Below are 6,373 nucleotides of genomic sequence, written 5' to 3' on the forward strand. Positions count from 1 at the left end.
GAACTGGGCAGGACAAGCCACAAACGACATAGACTGAAACTGGATTGGTCACTGTAGGTGGAGTCCAGCAACATAGCGGTAGCGCAAGGAAAACATGAATGAACACTACAAAAACACTAGGGGTGTGCCCACGGCACCACTCGTGATGCGTTAACAACCGTCACAACCACACATATTTTACATGCGTCTGGTGATTGTTAGATTTTCAACGTGAAAATTCCCACGTCCAACAATCAAAAGAAAATAACTTGTGTAGCCCACACACAAGTTTTTGCGACCTTGTTTCCCGTTAATCATGACGTGATCAACATGATCGGACTCCCATATGTCAGAGAGATGTGGGAATCCCGGAAACACCGGTTGTCATTGGGCGCGGAAACTTGTAATCATCTACACCGAAAAGGCGTGATGCAGGGAAAGGAAAAATGGAGAGAACGGCTTAGTACTGTCAAGAACAACAGAGTAAGAGCTGATACAGAAATGACACGTATCCTGCCTCAGCCGTTCCTCCCTCAGGTGCGGCTCGAAGGGCGCGCGTGGTATCCAATAGCAGAACAAGCCTCGAGGAGGCCCCCATGTTTTACGTCATCTCCCAGTGCTACCCGCCACCGGTTGGAATTTTGTCATGTCTTCAGAGCCTGTCAGAGCCTGTCGAGGTCCTTCGCCGATTTTTTTTTCGCGGTCGAGAATAGCAAATCCACTCGTAGATCAAGCTTGATCATGAGGCCACGGCACGTCCCTAGTATGGAAGAAGACTGCATTCGTGATTGAACTATCCCATTGTGTAGGACCGGTGTGCTTGCATTCTGTGCAGCAACAGTTATCCTGGCACGCGTTGAATGGCATTGCATAAGTGGACGTTTTGGTTGCGTACATGATATTGCAAGTTGCGGTGATAAAAGAGGGTTTTGGTGATACGTTGGTTTCTGATTAAGCTGCTGGGCATAAACGTCACTGCCATTTCTTGTCATATGGTATCGCGTTACGCTGCTGGCGACAGAGGTATCTGCAGAAATTCGATCGGCGACAAAAAATACACTCTCACTACCCTTGGCCCAAGGTCCCCCCCCCCCTAGCCTACGGTCGCCCCATAGAAGCGGCCCCTTCAAAAATGCTCAAGATGTGATATGCAGAAGATCAGCACGACGTGAACACATCCATACGCTCCAATGCGCGGGGAAAACAGAAATTTTGCTCATATAGGTAGCTTCACACACTTCACTTCCAATCAGTCAATGTTCCCCAAATCAGGCATGCCATGCATTCAAAACGGTCCTCTTTGTCCAGCTAAAACAATTGTGTGTTAGAATTGATAAAAAGCACAGAACTTCAGAAACATTAAAGTGCAGCCAACTTTTCACCCCACCAACACTCTGCCGACGCTCAGTCCACGGTCGGCTAATGCAAGCAGATGATTTTCAGATCACCTTTCGCTGGGCATGTGATATCTGTTCCCGTGCAAATTAAACTGGTTTCAGTTTCTCACCCAAAGACTGACGGTGAAATATCTCTAATAGCTAAATATGAGCTATTTCTAAATAGTTTTGACTATTTGGCATGCCTGATTTGGCGAATGATGGCGATTGACGATATTGACGATAGCCTTTGTAAAACCATCCTCGAACCACGACGTTAACAAAAACGTCAATCCTGCAAGGGCTACGCGCGAGCAATTATGCTTATCTTTGGCCTCAAACACCCTCGTGCACTATGCGAAAGTAAATTCGAGTGTCGCGCTGCTGTAAATTTGCGAGTCGTGGTGGTTCTCCTCCTGGAAATCCTCTATTTTTACCGCTCCCTGCTGGCGTTCTAATTTAAAAGGGGTGCAGGCTGTCCCTAGCATGAAGCAACTGAATGGCAGCCATAAACTATGAATCAGCGAGGAAAACACGACGTTAACGACAGTAACGCGCCGGCTCACGTTTAGATATGCCATATCCTGTGAAGCCATGACTTGCCTCCACCGGAGCCTGCCACTGTCAGTTCAGTTTGTTTGCCAGGGGCCCCAAGTGCAAACACCATCGGCGCCTCAGCCGTGCATACTTTACATCTCAAGGTTCTCCACGTCGACTGCACCAGGTGGGAGGACATATCTCGTGCCAGGCAACCTTGGCCGGTGCTCCTGCATATCAAATAGCGCCACATGGGTGCCCACAACTGCTGCCGTAAATTTGAGAGTCGTGACGGCTTGCATCCAGGAACTCATCCATCCTCGCCGCTCCCTGCTGGTGATCTTGTCTAAGAGAGTGCACGGCTGAGCCGACTTATGGAGCAATTAAATGGCTATACACTAAAGTGGCCGAGAAGCAAATTGCAGTCAGGCAAGGATAGGTGGCTCATGGGCACCTGTGCAATCGTTTTAACCAAGCTCGATGACTCTATCGGAGAATAATAGCTAGTTTACTTAAATTAAACATTTGATAAACTGGCAAGCCTAGCCTGATTTGTTCAAAAAGCTGCTACACACTGGTGAGAATATATTTTTAGTTTGCGGAATACAGAACATATTTGAACAGAGTCCGCTGGCATTTGGTCTGCAATTTATTTCCGTCCGACAGTGCCGACAATAACCAGATGCCTCCAAGCAGGATTCAGCGCTGCACCTCATTTTGAGCATGGCATCGCTCATTGAATGCGTCCCGTTACACTGCGATTAGCAGGTATTCGGCTGTGATTCGATGCGTAACTTTGGCTCGGTGAGTCTTGCGCTCAATTTATCAAAAAGGGTGGACATTTTGGATCAAAATACTTTTCTGTTCAGACGCAAAGATTCAGAGCTAGGGCGCGAGAAGGGTGGGATTTTGAATCCAGAGTGACAGCCTTGGTTTCTATCCCACAACTCTATGCGCAATACCGTATCCACATCGGTAGTTAAGCAAACATAGATGTGTCCGGAGCACCTACAAAACATGCATTCGTAGCACGCGCCTGGGTGGCGAGAGTTTGCCCCCCCCCCCCCAATTCCGAATGGTGTGCGCGCGCGCTTGTGTGTGTGTGTGTGTGTGGTTGTGTGTGTGTGTGTGTGTTGTGTGTGTGTGTGTGGTGTGTGTGTGTGTGTGTGTGTGTGTGTGTGTGTGTGTGTGTTTGTGTGTTGTGTGTGTGTGTGTGTGTGTGTTGTGTGGTTGTGGTGTGTGTGTGTGTGTGTGTGTGTGTGTGTGTGTGTGTGTGTGTTGTGTGTGTGTGTGTGTGTGTGTGTGTGTGTGTGTGTGTGTGTGTGTGTGTGTGTGTGTGTGTGTGTGTGTGTGTGTGTGTGTGTGTGTGTGTGTGTGTGTGTGTGTGTGTGTGTGTGTGTGTGTGTGTGTGTGTGTGTGTGTGTGTGTGTGTGTGTGTGTGTGTGTGTGTGTGTGTGTGTGTGTGTGTGTGTGTGTGTGTGTGTGTGTGTGTGTGTGTGTGTGTGTGTGTGTGTGTGTGTGTGTGTGTGTGTGTGTGTGTGTGTGTGTGTGTGTGTGTGTGTGTGTGTGTGTGTGTGTGTGTGTGTGTGTGTGTGTGTGTGTGTGTGTGTGTGTGTGTGTGTGTGTGTGTGTGTGTGTGTGTGTGTGTTGTGTGTGTGTGTGTGTGTGTGTGTGTGTGTGTCATTGGGGCTTTTACGGCGCACTCAGCTGCTGAGGCTACATGGCGTCGCCTGCCTCCCACCCCGGCGGGAAGCACGGGCACCGCGGGGATATCCTCCGAATGGTACGGCGTAGCCGCGTCACGCATCGTCAGCCTGTAGGCAGATGAACGGCCGATCATTTGGTAAAGACAAAACAGATGTACCCTGTAAGGCATAGGGAATTATTCAATCTGCTGCAACAATGGATCTGGGTTAAAGTTGGTTGCATGAAGAGGTCTAACGACGATTCGGATACTGACTGGATTTCGAACTTATTTGATCTTATTATGCTTGAAGTTTATGACCTCAAACCTCAAAATTTGACACACATCGGTTCACATACAGGCTTAGCTATTTTGTAAGCGTTCTTTCTCTAACTTTCAATTTTTGAAATATTAGGGGGTTAAACCACCCTCTTTCCAGCTGAGCGCATCGCATTTAACCGGCCACCCGGGCGAGTGTTAAAGCGCGTGTCATTATGATTAGGGTGTCTGGCGCCTGATGATAAGAGCTGGAGCCAGTAAATTCAACTACTGCAGCTCAAGTTTTTTGGCTGAAATTACTTGTCATAACATTCGCAACAGGTGAATTGAAATTTACGTTTTATGACTGCTACATTGCTATTGTTCTATCTTTTTTGGATAAATACTCGTTGGGCTTAGTTAAAAACCTGTGCTTGATGCATTTTGCTGAACATTACACGAGGTTCGTAGGCATAATATCGACGTCGATGAACAAAAAGGTTTTCATCGCACTCATTCTGCGTTGTGATGGCATCTCCTATGCCGCTGTTATTGTCTAATTTGGCGCACATTTCGTAATTCTAATTAGTAAAATCATTGTTGCTTTGTCTGTCTCTCCAGGTTACGTTTTGTCCTATTCCAAATATGACTGCATTTTGCTTGCATAGTTTTCACTGGGGCAGTTTTTTGGCAACTATGACATGCGATCGTTAGAATATTTGTAGTGCGATTATGAACACCTCAAAACGAAGTAGCCGTTTACGCACAAACAGGCTAAAAAACTGTGCCTCTATTGACGGGCAGATTAAGGCATCGCACGAAGGCACTAACAGGTGAGATATTGTCTTTATGCGTGACATGTTCGAGAACGTCAAAACATGTCCTACCGTTTCTTTTGCACGCTTCTCGGCTGTCGCCGAGTTGAGCGGCAAGGGCAAAAAATCCTTCATGAGCGGCCTGGACAAAAACGAAGAAACTTGATGCGCCATGGTTAGTTTGGTGCCTCTTATTGAGGTGGTTGGTTGACCGATCAAGAACACTCAGTAGCTGACATTAACGTTGACAGCGTCACTTTCCCTTTTCCTTTTTGTTTTTTAAGGTGACGTGACTTACGTCGCCACACAACATATACTGGAGACAAAACGGCCGCAGTGGCCATATTAACGCTCAGGGGCTATGGCGCGACCGGGATTCGAACTCAGGCCCCCAAGCGGGATTTAATGGTACTAACTCAACGGCGTCAATAGAGTTTCCGAACTTAGAAACAGGCCATTAAACAAGGAATTTCCGAGCTTGATATCTTTCCATGGACGCCATCAGATCCTAGAAGGAAGGAGCCGGCGAATGCATTTATGTTTGAAGTAATGTTGTGGCCAGACTTTCTGCAAGCATCTCTCAATGAGTTTTACATTCCATTGGACTGGCAGCATGTAAATCATGGCGGAGATACTGAGTGACAGGGACAAACCCATCGGTATCAAAATATAATTGGTAACAACATGGGTTTGTATAGATTTGGGGGGGGGGAACTACGGGCGTCGGCACAAGTCTGGGCATGGCCTTTACAAACTTTATGGAACTACATTAAACTGATGCCACGTAATTTTACCGCTTGTACTTTTTTCGTCATGATTAGTTTAATGCGCATTACTTTAACAATCATCAACGCAAACCAGGACGTTTAGCAAAAATATTTATGCCATTGTTAAAACGCAATCCGAATGCTTTGATTATATTCATTTTTAGGACCAGCACACGCATCAAGCAGGAGTTGTTGCGTGAGCGCTGACCCCACCGTCCAATCGAAGATTTTCGGGTAAACGGAATGTGGCGGCGAAAGCCTGAATGGTACAATGCTTGGCACGGCCCGTCCTACCCTCCAACATCACCCGAACATAGACGCAGTTTTTGCCACATGCCGGAGGACATGTGCAATGTTATCAGGCAACTGACAAGTGCATAATGGGATTGAAACCCAGCCCGTCACGGGCGGTTGAACTGGAAGGCGAACGCTTAAACGACTTTCTGGAAACTTCTCCAAAATGTAGAGTTTAAGTATTGTAAAAATGAAATGCAAATGTGCGGAAAGCTTGTAGGTAGAACTTATAGGGCATGGCTGATGGGTGAGTGTGAGACTTCATGGAATTGGTAAACACGTGGGTACCCATGTGCTGCGAGTAACAGGGTGGGCTGGTAGTTCACAGATTGGGGAAATGGTATGGGCAAGACGTCTGGGAAATGTTGAGTAGTTTCTCAAATAAAAACTACACAATGCTGCTCCTTAAAGCTTCATTTTCACATCATTCGTTCCAGTGATAATATTTTGCAATTACCAATGCAACGGAGCGTGCAGGATACGAACGTTGATGAGACATTCCATTAAAAAATAAATAAATTTCTGGAAAAGGGAAACGAGTGGTTAACGCGTGGTCATGACAGGTTAGAGATTGCTAACGGAGGGAAGAGAACAGTCGCATGGATAACGAGGAGATTGGTATAGTGAAACCTTGCTCGCGAGGGCCTCTATTTTAGGCACAAC

The sequence above is a fragment of the Pollicipes pollicipes genome, unplaced genomic scaffold, assembly GCF_011947565.3.
Source record: "Pollicipes pollicipes isolate AB1234 unplaced genomic scaffold, Ppol_2.1 Scaffold_4295;HRSCAF=5057_pilon_pilon_pilon, whole genome shotgun sequence".
Lineage (NCBI taxonomy): Eukaryota > Metazoa > Arthropoda > Thecostraca > Pollicipedomorpha > Pollicipedidae > Pollicipes > Pollicipes pollicipes.